This window comes from Anopheles coluzzii, chromosome 3, assembly GCF_943734685.1.
Source record: "Anopheles coluzzii chromosome 3, AcolN3, whole genome shotgun sequence".
Lineage (NCBI taxonomy): Eukaryota > Metazoa > Arthropoda > Insecta > Diptera > Culicidae > Anopheles > Anopheles coluzzii.
In genome coordinates, this window is record NC_064671.1 from 24,385,312 (window position 1) to 24,399,114 (window position 13,803).

Sequence of the window (13,803 nt, forward strand, 5' to 3'; positions counted from 1 at the left end):
TTACAAACTCGGGCTTGCAAAGATCTGCGTGATGATCGGATGGATGTCTTTTGTTGGGTGCAGAAAATTAAAAAAAAGTGGTAAACTATCCCTGGTCAGGGTCACTACATTCTTGTGGCATTCTTTGCATTCACCGAAGATACAAAAACATACCGGGCCCGTGTTTATGTTCGCATTGTTCGCAAAGGACACACAGCTCGCATACGTAATTTTGTTTCAGCTTGCAGCACACAGTCAGCTGAGGCTTCTGCCGGCAATAATAACGGATCGGTTGCGGAGCACCGGGGGGACGGCACTGGATGCCGTAACGAAAGCGTATTGAGCACGCCTTCACGTCCAGCTAACACACGTATGCGTCAACCATGTCCACGTGTCCAACAAGCAGCAAGCACAGGTGGTGTATCATTCTAATGCGCTTAAATCGAACCAGTTTCGCCAAACGCGCACCACCAGGACCAGTGCGACAGTTTTTACAGCGCGTTTGCGTGCAACGGCGTACCACCAGCCGGCCAATAACCGGCAGGCCTTCAAGACAACCTAGGATCTTGTTCTAGGTTGACAGCGACAGATCACGCACGCACGCCAATCAGCATTGCTTTACCAGTTATAGAACGGAAGCTACAAAACGTAAAACAAAATTCTGCAACTAAGTACAACCATTCGCGGTGAGGGGAGCTTTTGCATTGCGCCTCTTTCTTTGCGGCAAGCGCAACGCAAGTGCCCGATGCGCGATCAGGTCACTGGTGGTGGTGGTGGTGGTTCAGCAAGAAAATCGTTATAGTTTAAAATGCAAAATTGCATTTTAATTAAACGATTTCCTGCGCTCTAATGATGGTGACACTGCACTTTTGTGGCATATGCAGCACACATATCACCGACACCAGATGAGTATCACTGGTTGGCCGAAAGCGAGATGTTATGAACATTTGGCAGGAATCGATCGCCATATAAGTCGATAATTAATAAGATGAGATTTGAATGCTGGTAGCGTACAGGTCGTGTTGTGTACCTTTTAAACAAGGCACTGAACATAACAGCCTGTGTCCAGAAACAAGTTAATATTGCCCTTGTAGAAGGTGATCGACAATTGGTAGATGTGTTTGGCTTTTAACACCGCTTTAGTCAATAAACTGATCAGAGTTTACGATACCGTTAATGACGATATTAGGTTAATGACGATATGTTCAATTATAATTTCCAACTGATGATCTGACCCTTATGATGCATTTTGCTGCATATTTATACACAATTTAATAGGTGATGTTCACTACCAGGAGTACTTATTTGCACGAAAAGGGAAATATAAAGCCTGATGTGATTTAATTTCCTCTCATAAGCAGAACTGAATCTGTTCCACGTATAGGTTACTACGCCTATCAAACTCTTATGTTTTAAAAGGTTCTACAAGCTATGAAAGCTTACAGTGTCGCTGTATGTGAAGGAAATAGGTTCGGGAAAATTTAATTCAAACTGTTCGTAAGAGTTTTGCTGAAGATCTTAATCACTCCCTCAAGAATGTATCATTTCCACCTGTAGTGTGTGATATATAACGTAGAGGTTACAACAAGGTAGACAAAGCATGGGAAGAACATAAGCAACGATCCCATTACTGAGTGTCATATTTAAATTAATTCCAAACTAAAGAGACGACAGCAAGCAAGTCGTAAGATTTGGATCGATAGGTAATGAAACAACAGGTACAGCGATACAAATTGGACCACCACCAGCACACGTTCAGGCGTGAAATCATGTTCCAGAATGGAAAGGACCTAGCAACAGAATCAGAAAATTCGCGAATCAGAATGAAGCTCTTACATCGGAGGCTTATGTCCAAAGATAAATCCAAGGATCTCAGCTAGATCCATTCCAATATGTGTAACTGATAGTGGTGCGATCGAGTTGAGATCCGTTGAATAAAAGCCCGAAAGAACTTCAATGAGCTACCAAAAACATATCTCTCCTAGTTGTTAATTTGTGGAGTTCTTACACGAGATTACATTAAACTGTCCAGGAGAATGGTAAAGAGATCAGAAATGCATTCGTGATAATAATCTAAAAAACGCACAACAAACATCTTCACAGCACAGCTTGTTTGTTAGTTTTATTAGCAAAATCTTTGATTACAACTGGATAAAGCTTTTGCAGATAATTGTTCAACAGAACCATCAAAACAGCACAACTCCCTCCCTTCACTGCTTGCTGTGCAGCCCAAAATTCCTTTCATACGCCGGTAGCGCTCAATGTCTCGGATCACTATCAGAGAGCCTCACGCACACACACCCGAAAAACCTTCGAACAATATTTTCCCAGCCTCGATCAAGGCAATGGGGAGCATAAATTACGCTGTTCTGATTTTATTTTGGTCTCGTTTCACTTTCATTTGCTGCCAGATACAACACACCCTGCCTCTTCCAACCCATCGCTGCCACTTGGCCCCATTGGCAGCTTGTTTCATCTTTTCGCCAATGAAAGTGGTCGGATCTGGATGGATGGCAACAAGGGATGCCTTGGTTGAGGCGCGTGTGTACGCTGTGTCTGTGTTTTGTCTTAAGATTTGGATTGGTATACCCATAGCCTCCGGGGCGACTCCCAGGCCACGTACACACGAACAAACGAGTTGAGCAAAATCTCCAAAAATTGCTGCCTATTCTTTGGTGGAACGTGTACCACCGCACGCGATGTGGTGGGTTTTGGTGCACAGTGCCAGGGTTGCAAAGCCGCCTTTTTTTGGTGCCGGAAAAGTGGAACCACTATCCCACTGAAGTTCCGCCCAAGTGGTCCAGTGGTAATTTAGGGTATGAAAAAATCGAAATACTTCGAAATAAAGCTGGAGCAAAGAACAGAAGTAAAAAAATAGCAATCCTCACGGGCAGAACACAAGGTTACGGTAAAGAGGAATTGTTTGGCACATTCCATCCTTTGCGTTTGGTTCTGTGGTGGCTACAATTATTGAGATGAAGGGTAAGGGATAAAACAGCTAAAGTGGTTTCATAAAGAGGGAAACAAAACATTGGAATGTTTTAATTTCTGCTATGATTAAACAATTTTAATGGAAACAAGGAGAAACGTGGGAATGGCACAACTTTGCAATTACGAATGTGTGTTTATTTCTGCTTCCTTGTGCACTTTTGAATGTTTCTTAAACTTTGAGGAACGTATATCCTTTATTTTTCGATTATAGGTCGAATTAATACGGAAGAATAATACAAATGGACCCGAAAATCAATTGGTATCGTATTTAGCTTTTGTCAGCAATATTGGACCATTAGCAAATGTGATATTTGCTTATCTTTCTGTGTTATTTACTCAATCATGGCCAATATTTGGGAGTAGAAGTGGACGAAATAAACAACACCGTTTCCAAAGTACATCTACTTTTATTTAGTAGTCCTTCGCACTTGGAAATCGATCATTGATCATTTTAAACTGTGCGAAATATGTTTTGCAAAAATGCTCTTTGCTGCCCTTTGCTGGCGTTTTGAAACGGGTGCTAGATAGACACTTTAAATATCCTTCCCACCCGCATTAAATGGCAGGCGGTGGTAGCCACAAAGTTTAGCCATTTTAGCCGAGTTAGGTGGCTTTTCCGTTGACATATTCTCCAAGCTTCCAAGGTGAAATGGCAGGTCGGGAGGTATTTTACAGCTCACAACAACACACCGAAGGCAAGGTGTCGTTTATCGTGTCCGTACCGTACCGTCTAAGTGACATTAACGGCAATGCATACGGTTAGCTTCTAATCGGACATTGTACCATAAATAAAACGCGTAACACCCCTACAACCCCTTGCCCGTTTGCTGGACCCTAATGGATCTAATTAAGTACACATCGCGAGGCGTAACAGGGCGGCAGGAAAGGCTAGTCTTTTAACCTTACTGCTAGTCACCAGAATGCTAAACGCATATTGTACTGTCACATTAAATGGTATTGGGATCGCTAATAAATTAAATAATAATTTGTAGTAGTTTAATCCCATAACGATTAGGTGTGTTGATTGGACGAGCTTAACTGTCTTAGAAAATGTGATAACAATCAATAAAAATTAAAAAAAAATTGGGAAGATTTTATCGAATGGATAGATTATGATCGTTCTCGAGATCTGAGACCAGGTGTTCACAGAATAAAATGCGATGATAGAAAGAGTGTTTACAGCAGGACCTGATGATAATTTGTTTGAAGGTGAAAGGCATTCGAAAGACTTTTGGAAAATAAATTTTATAACATAGAAGTTTATTTTTGTTTATAAAACATAACTATTGAAAACGAAGATGATTGAGTATTAAAAGTAATGAGAAAGTATTGTAAAGAACAAAGGAATATCATGTTATATAGAAACAAATGAAAAAAATAAATTATACATTTATTTTTGTTTTTAATTCACTTATTTATTTATTTATTTAGTTATTTATTTATTTATTTATTTTTTACTCGTTCGCCATGTCACTCATTATTTATATTTTTGTTTTCTAAAATGACAATTCCAGTTAGATCCATTATTAGTTTGTGCTTGTGAAAACTTAAAGTAGTTATGCAGGACATTCTAGGTTAGATGTCAATAGTAATAGAAATAATAATAATAATAATAATAATAGTAATAATAATAATAATAATAATAATTATAATAATAATAATAATAATAATAATAATAATAATAATAATAATAATAATAATAATAATAATAATAATAATAATAATAATAATAATAATAATAAAAATAATAATAATAATAATAATAATAATAATAATAATAATAATAATAATAATAATAATAATAATAATAATAATAATAATAATAATAATAATAATAATAATTATTATTATTATTATTATTATTATTATTATTATTATTATTATTATTATTATTATTATAAAAATAATATAATTATTCAAAAACTATGGAGTCACATTGGCACATTGATCGATTTAGGTTTACAATAATCTTGTGTGTTTATGACAAAACAGTGATATGATAAGAATAAACAACATAGCAGAAACTAAATGAGATAATAACAAAACAGAAGAACACAACACAGAATGCAATAAAAAATATCTATTTAAATCAGTAACAGTGTCGTGTTCTGCGACTACTTACAATCGAAACCAAACCACACCGTATCGATTTATGTTCATTGCCTTCCCAAAACCGTTTGCTATCCTAACACCTTTCTGTTGGCGCCTAAATGGCTGCAAATTTATAGATTGTAAGATTATAGGAAAAGGGTACATAGGATTACGTTAGTATTAGTGTTAGCAGGACTGTCAGGGTTATGACGAAAATATAAAAGGATTAGTAGCAATCAGACAGTCGACTCGGCAACATACCTTTGGAAACCACTAAAAAATATCACAGTAGTTTATGAGCTATCGTTCATTGGTCCTTCGAGCCGGATCCGAATTACGGATATTCTTTGCTAGTTTTTGTGGTTTATGCTATTTGGTTACCGAGCGCCAAGTGGGAGTGCAAAGAAATATTGGATTTCTTAGCAGAACGGTGTGTTCTCCACTCCATTCGTGTTGTTGCTACTGCTACAGGAGCCGGACACTCATCGTTGGTTTGTGTGTGTGAGAGAGAGAGGACGTGAAGCCACGAAAGGAGCTGCGTATCTGTGGGCTGTCGGTAAACAGCAAAAGACGAACTGTGCGACGACGAAAGGTGCGAAGTTGTAATACGGTGAATAGCTGAATTTAGTGCGTGCGTGAACTTTCCATTAATAACATATTTGTGGATAATTAGTGTCAGCGCAGAACATTTTCGAACGCGTGAGTGTCGTTCAACCGTAGTAGTGGAGTGGGTGTGCGTGAGTGACTATCCTAGCGCCATACTTGGCACCCAAAGCTGCGCGCGTATTAGTTCAGGTGTCGACAACTTCCAGGGGTACGGAACTCATTGCTGTGCGTTTTATTAAAAATTGTGTTAAGAAGTGCCTAAAGAACAATTATTGGGAGCAAAATGCCAGCAGCAGATAAACGAGTGAAAATGTTCAATTTAAAGAGGGTAGAAATTATGAACACTTTGCAAGATTTCGAAGAGTTTACGAAATCCTTTGATGCAACCATCGATGCATATCAGATACCTAGTCGGTTGGAACAGTTAGAAGAGTTGGTTAGTGAGTTCACGGAATTACGTAAAGCATTCAACGAAACGGTAGATGATTCGGAAGCGTTCGATATCATGCAAAAAGATCGGCGTGAATTTAACAAACGGTCTCACGAAGTAAGGGCATTTTTATTAAAAAATAGTTCCCATTCTGGGGCGTCGAGTGGGTTGAACACTACACAGGTTAACACAACTATTAGTGCAGGAACTCAAAATCATCTGCGCCTTCCTAAGGTTGACCTTCCAAGCTTTGATGGTGAAATAACAAAATGGCTTACGTTCAAAGACAGATTTTCGTCTATGGTGCATGACTCGACAGAAATGCCTGAAGTGTTAAAATTGCAATATTTATTATCGGCGCTTAAGGGTGATGCTGCGCATCAATTTGAACACATGCAAATAACGGCCGATAATTATTATGTGACATGGGAAGCTTTGTTAAAACGTTATGATAATTCTAAGGTGTTAAAAAGGGAATATTTCAAGGCATTTTATTCTCTAGAAAAAATGAAAACCGACTCGACGGAAGAATTGGCACGTATCGTGAACGAAGCAAATAGATTAGTCAGAGGGTTAGAACGTTTGAACGAGCCTGTCGACAAGTGGGACACTCCGTTAACAAGTTTATTGTTTTACAAATTGGACAGTAAAACTTTAGTGGCGTGGGAGCAGTACTCGGTGGATTTCAAAACAGATGAATTCACAAATCTAGTGGAATTTTTGGAACAGCGAGTGAACATTTTAAAGAGCTCTGCGCAAAATATTTGCAATCAATATTCGGCTAATTCGATCATGGTGACCGGCAGGCAGGCGAGAAGAGATGGTAGGAATGTGGCATTACCAGTACAGCAAACGAACAATACATTTAAAGGGTATCTCAAGTGTCCACTGTGCAACGAACAGCATCCTTTGCATGTGTGTGAGAGATTCGAAAGAGCGTCAGTGATAAATCGAGAGGAGATAGTAAGAAAACATGGCTTATGTTTTAATTGCTTGCGAAAGGGACACTCAGCACGTGAGTGTAGATCGACGTATGTGTGCCAGCAGTGTAAAAGAAAGCACCATTCGAAACTGTGTAAGATAGGAAGATTATCTGAAGTGGAAGTGGTTCCGTCAACGTCAAGATTAACTGCTACGGCTCAAGCAAATTGTTCGAAGAAAACAGTTATATTGTCTACCGCGCAAATTATAATTCTAGATGTTAACGATCAGCCATACAAAGTGAGAGCATTACTCGATAACGGCTCTCAATTAAATTTCATCACGGAGAGAGTGGCACAAGAACTCAGATTGAAGAGAGCCCGCGTGAGTGAACAGATAGCTGGTGTGGGTGGAGCTATTATGAGAGTTGCAGGATCAGTTGTGGGTACCATTCGATCACTCACCACTGAGTACACAACATGCTTAGAATTTTTAATTTTGCCAAAAATTGCTACCGATTTACCATCCGAAACAATGGACGTACGAGGTTGGAAGTTACCAAAAGATGTTCGATTAGCGGACCCTACATTCTATGAAAGGGGCTCAATAGATATGTTGATAGGGGCAGACACCTTTGTTGAAATGATAAAGGCAAAAAAGATAAAGCTTGATCATGAGTTACCAACACTACTTGAAACAGAATTAGGTTGGATTGTGAGTGGTGCATATAAGCATAATAATTTAAATCAATCAATGGCATGCACAATTGTTAGTCAAGGGGGAGAAAACGACATAGCTTCTTTGATGAACACATTTTTTAATATCGAAGAAGTTCAAGATCAGAATTTGTGGAACTTTGAGGAACGAGAATGCGAAGATCATTTTCTAGCAACAACAAGGCGTGATGAGAATGGAAGATACATGGTGCGATTACCACTCAAGGCGGAGAGGGAATTGGGAGAGTCCAAGGAAGTAGCCTTACGGCGGCTGATTGGACTTGAGAGAAGATTTGAGAGGGAACCGAAGGTGAAGGAAGCATATGAAGCATTTATGCAGGAATATATCACTTTGGGGCACATGAGTGTCAGAGAAAATGAAAATAGTAGTGACGGTTACTATATGCCGCACCACGCTGTTTTCAAGCAAGATAGCACCACGACAAAGTGTCGTGTAGTTTTTGATGGATCGTGCAAAACGTCAAATGGTCGATCTCTCAATGATATATTAAAAGTAGGTCCAACAATACAGCAAGACACTACGGATATTTTATTAAGATGGCGACGTAGAGCCATAGCAGTGGTCGGTGATGTTGAAAAAATGTACCGACAAGTGTGGGTTCATGAGGAGGATCGAAAGTTCCAACGAATACTTTGGAGATCACATTCAAGCGAAAAAATAAAAACATATGAGCTTAATACAATAACGTACGGAACGGCATCAGCGCCATTTCTTGCTATACGAACCCTAAATCAGGTGCTAGAAGACAATAAGGAAAAATACCCACTAGCAGCATCGCGTATAAATGACTGTTACGTGGATGATTTTATTTCTGGTGCGGATTCAGAGAATGAAGCAAAACAATTGTGCGAAGAAACCAAGGCAGCGTTAGCAATGGGTGGGTTTCCTTTACGCAAATGGGCTTCTAATTGTCCCCATATATTACCATCTGAAACCGAAATTGATAATATACAAAGGGTAATTGAATTGAAGTCAAGAGAGGGTGCAGTATCAACATTAGGACTTGTGTGGAATCCGATCTTAGACACTCTAGGTGTAAAAATTAGTGAACCAGAAACTTGTGAGATATATACAAAAAGATCGATTATAAGAACAATCGCAAAAATCTATGATCCATTGGGGATTGTGGATACAGTTAAAGCAAAAGCAAAACAATTCATGCAAAGAGTATGGTCATTAAAAAAAGAAAATGGTGACTCATACGGGTGGGATGAAGAAATTCCACAGCAAATGAGACAAGAGTGGGAAGTGTTTGAGAGGCAGTTAACACATTTACAAGAAGTACAAGTACCGAGATGCGTAACGATAGTAGGAGCACGTAATATTCAAATACACGGATTTTGTGATGCTTCTGAAGAGGGTTATGGAGCTTGCGTATATGTGAGAAGCACGAATGGAGAGGAAATAGTTTCGCGATTATTTGTATCGAAATCAAAGGTCACCCCATTAGCTACAAAACACACAATAGCTAGATTAGAACTATGCGCAGCTCATTTATTAGGAAAGCTATTGGTGAAACTCAAAAGGGCCACAGAAGATCCATACGAAACATTTTGTTGGACAGACTCTAGCACAGTAATTTATTGGTTGAAATCGTCTCCAAGTCGTTGGAAAACATTCGTGGCGAATAGAGTATCACAAATACAAAATGCAACAAAAGAATTTGAATGGAGGCATGTGCCTGGGATTCATAATCCAGCAGATGCGGTTTCGAGAGGTAGAAATCCCGCAGAGGTTGTTGAGGATAAGCTTTGGTGGCATGGACCAGATTGGCTAGTCAAAGACCCAGAACATTGGCCTAAAAATATAGAGTCAGGAAACACTTGTGAGACAGCGAAAGAAGAAAAACAAACGAAAACTACATTAACATGTATGGTGAAAGAGGAAAGTTTTATAAACAAACTATGCGAGAGAGTAGGTTCATTCACAAAACTAAAAAGGATTGTCGCATATTGTCATCGTTTCTTCGATCGTAAGCGAATCCATCGCAAATCTTATTTTGAGTTGAGGGAACTAAAACGAGCTGAAAAGACAATCATTCGATTGGTTCAAAATGAAGTCTATGCAACTGAATACGAGTGTATCAAACAAGGGCAACAAGTAGTGCGAAAATCACCATTGAGAGTGATTAGACCAATACTGGACAAAGATAATGTCATGAGAGTAGGAGGTCGGTTGTCAAACGCCGACATAAAAGACGAACAAAAACATCCTGTTATTATTCCAGGAAAGCACAGGATTGCAGAGTTGATTGCCGACAAGTACCATAAGATACTTCGTCATGCTGGGGCTCAACTGATGATAAACACTATGCAGTTAAGGTTTTGGATAGTGGGAGCGCGCAATGTAGCGAAACGTACAGTTTTCAACTGTGTGAAATGTACTCGTTGTAGACCAAAACTGATTCAGCAGCCAATGGCTGATCTTCCAGAGCAGAGGGTGAGACAAGCTAGACCGTTCTCAATTAGCGGTGTTGACTACGCAGGACCGATAATGGTAAAGGGCACACACCGACGGGCGGTGCCCACAAAAGGCTATATTTCAATATTTGTTTGTTTCGTAACAAAAGCAGTTCATATCGAACTTGTATCAAATCTAACCTCTTCTGCATTTTTAGCTGCACTGCGTCGATTCGTTGCGAGGAGAGGGCATGTTACGGAATTGCATTCGGATAACGGCACAAACTTCCGAGGTGCGAACAATAAGTTGCGCGAACTGTATAAATTACTAAATTCTGATACACACCAAGACGAGGTTGTAGGATGGTGCGCCGAACGAGACATGAAGTGGAAGTTTACACCCCCAGCTGCACCACATTTTGGAGGTCTGTGGGAGGCCGCGGTGAAATCTATGAAATTTCATTTAAAGCGCGTGTTAGGTACAGGGCATTTAACGTTTGAAGATTTATCAACCTTATTAGCCGAAATAGAAGCATGTCTAAATTCTCGACCAATTACGGCAATATCAGAAGATCCAAATGATATGGAAGCACTTACCCCAGGGCATTTTTTGGTAGGGAATCACTTACAAACGGTAGCGGACGTAGACATCGCAGATGTGCCAACAAACAGATTAAACCATTGGAGACTGATACAAAAACACATGCAACACATTTGGAATCGTTGGCATCGCGAATATTTAAGTACATTGCAGAAGCGAGCAAAGTGGAACAAAAATGCGATATCGATTGAGCCAGGAAGATTAGTAATTCTACAAGAAGACAATGTTGCAGTATCTAAATGGCCGATGGCAAGAGTAGTGGATTTACATCCAGGAAAAGATGGTGTTACACGAGTAGTAACGTTGAAATGCGCAAATGGCAAGGAAATTCGTAGGCCAATTCATAGAATAGCTCCTTTACCTATAGAATCGTAAATTGAAATCAATAATTGGAATTATGTGGAATTAAGATGAGGAATTTTAAGAAATCAAATAGGAATATGAAAATGAATTCAATCATTACTGAATATTAAAAACATTCGTTTTTGGTGACCGGGAATGTTGGCGCCTAAATGGCTGCAAATTTATAGATTGTAAGATTATAGGAAAAGGGTACATAGGATTACGTTAGTATTAGTGTTAGCAGGACTGTCAGGGTTATGACGAAAATATAAAAGGATTAGTAGCAATCAGACAGTCGACTCGGCAACATACCTTTGGAAACCACTAAAAAATATCACAGTAGTTTATGAGCTATCGTTCACCTTTCACCGTTTGATTAATTTTCCTTCGCCCGATCACCATCCAATAACACTGCCACGCGTTTACCACCTTTCCCCTCCCTCCCGGATTCGCATCAATTAAAGGTCGCACACCTTTATCGCAAATCTGCAACTGTGTACGGATGATCAACACAGCGCGATGATTTATGTGGCCTTTGGTGGAGCTCAAGGTCTGCGAAAAAAAGCGCCGCAACGGAAACGCTCAAGTAACGGGCGATGATACCCACTGACCATTAGACCATTAGAGCAAACGACAGTGTCGTCGGTGGTAGCGGTGGCGGTGGACCCCGAACGCTCCATAAAATTCCATTCTCAATGTTTCGGTCGAAGCCGCGTGGCGGAAGGCCGGAGGGAAGTTAGAAAATGGTACGAAATGGCTTTTGTTTTTCCTTCTTATTTTTTGTGTTTTTGCAAAAACGGAACTATGTTTGATTGATTTAACCAAGCTGCCCTGGACCGGAGCAAGGACAGAGCGGCTGCCCACGCCTTGTTTTTTTTTTCAAATCTTTCGTCTGAGTGATGGGATGGGTATTAATTGAAGCGCAGAAAAAAGCCCCCAAAACAGAGGACAAACTAAGCGATATTCTTTTCGAAAAGAATTGAGTTTTGTTTTTTCGGGGTATTTGTTTGTTTAGGTGACATTTTGAAGTAAGAGAGAGAAAAATATGCCACAGATTCCCACGGTTCTGAAAGTTTTCCAGTGAACATGAAGCATTGGAGGAGTTATGATGGGTTGTGCTTCGGTTATTTTTTTGTATGAAGATTAATGAACGAAGAACAATTCGGCACAGGTGCTGCGACAAGAATTAAAATCTGTCAAATTATTACTGATAAAGCATGGACATAAGCGTTAGAAGAATAACATCACCTTCATCAAGTTCCCAAGTGATTCGATGACAGGTTAAAGTGTAGATTTCATTCAGTCAACAGATAAGGAGTTCTGACATGAAACATCAGAGAGAAAAAAGTCCCAAAAAAACCCCCAAAAACACACCTGAAACGGCAGTTTGTTTTGTGCAATCAAAATTGCATCAGCGACCGGGCCTAAAATATGGCTGATAAATGCGCGAAGCTTTCTTTCGAAAGCGCATTGTGTGTCACCAGTAGCACCCGATCTGGTGTAGCACACAAAATGCATACACAAAATGCAAAACGTTAGCCAGCCGCCCCGGAGAAGGCGCATCTGTTGCCTGGCTGAATTTTGGCCATTTCGAATGGTACCGCCGTTTGTCCCCCGCGAAAGGTCACTGTGCCGCAGCATCAGCGACCATGTGATGATGATGTTCAGGTGTGGAAGTAAAAAACTAAAAAGCTGCCGAAGAAACGCAGCTTTTTTTGTTGTGCTCGGCGGTTAAGCTTTTTCTTCCTGCCGCTGGCATAGATAATTTCTAGTTCTATTTTGTGTGTGTGTGTCTATTTGTGTGTGTGTTAGCTTGTCTATTTTGTGTGTGTGTGTGTGTGCTGAAGGTAATGGGGTCATTATGCGATTCCGCAAGATTTGATGATGATAACGGAGTGGATCGTGATGCTGTCAGGTGTTTGAAGCGTGTCATTTGATGGGGATTTTCACCTCATAATCTCAAATAAACGAGAATGCAAAGTTGCACCGATTTGAAGTGTCCTGCTGAACTTAATGTTTGCACATATGTGTTGCATAATGTAGGTCATAATGCAGTCTGACAGTAGCCGAGGAATAGTATTTTTTTGGCACCAAAGCTGCATGTCATCCTATTATATCAATTAAACAATTCCCCAGTAAAAGTGTTCTCACACACAATCGCTTACGATCGTCTACGATCATCGACAGGTGCAGTATGCAACGCTTGATTGGTTAATTGGCCAACTGCCAATGTGATGTTGTGTTTGCTTTCCTTGTTTTGTTTTTCTTTCCCTAGTGTGTTCCCTAGTGTCACATAACGATCTGTGTAACCAAAAAAAAGGGGTAATAAAATGTTGCAAAAAAGGTTCCAGCGCGCTTGTCTAACGCCGTATCAAAAGACAAAAAGAAAAGCAATAAACGGGCAGCGTTTAACTTGGCTGCAACACACGGCGCGTTTCTTCTACGGCTACGGTGTGTCCGTTTGGGACGAAAGCGATCGCGAATGGATTTGCTGTCGTTGTTTTTGTTTTTCTTTCGCGGTGAATTAGTTGCAACTCGATTTTTGACATGTTGCGTTTAACCATTTCACCCATTCCGCGCATTTGTCGACAGGTGGTGGCGGTGGTGAGGCTGCTTCTGCAAGGTAAGGAGTGAACCTCCGTTCCACACAAAGTGGCGTGAGAAAACCGCCCCGATAAGAGACTCAATTTAGATGGACTGCTTGA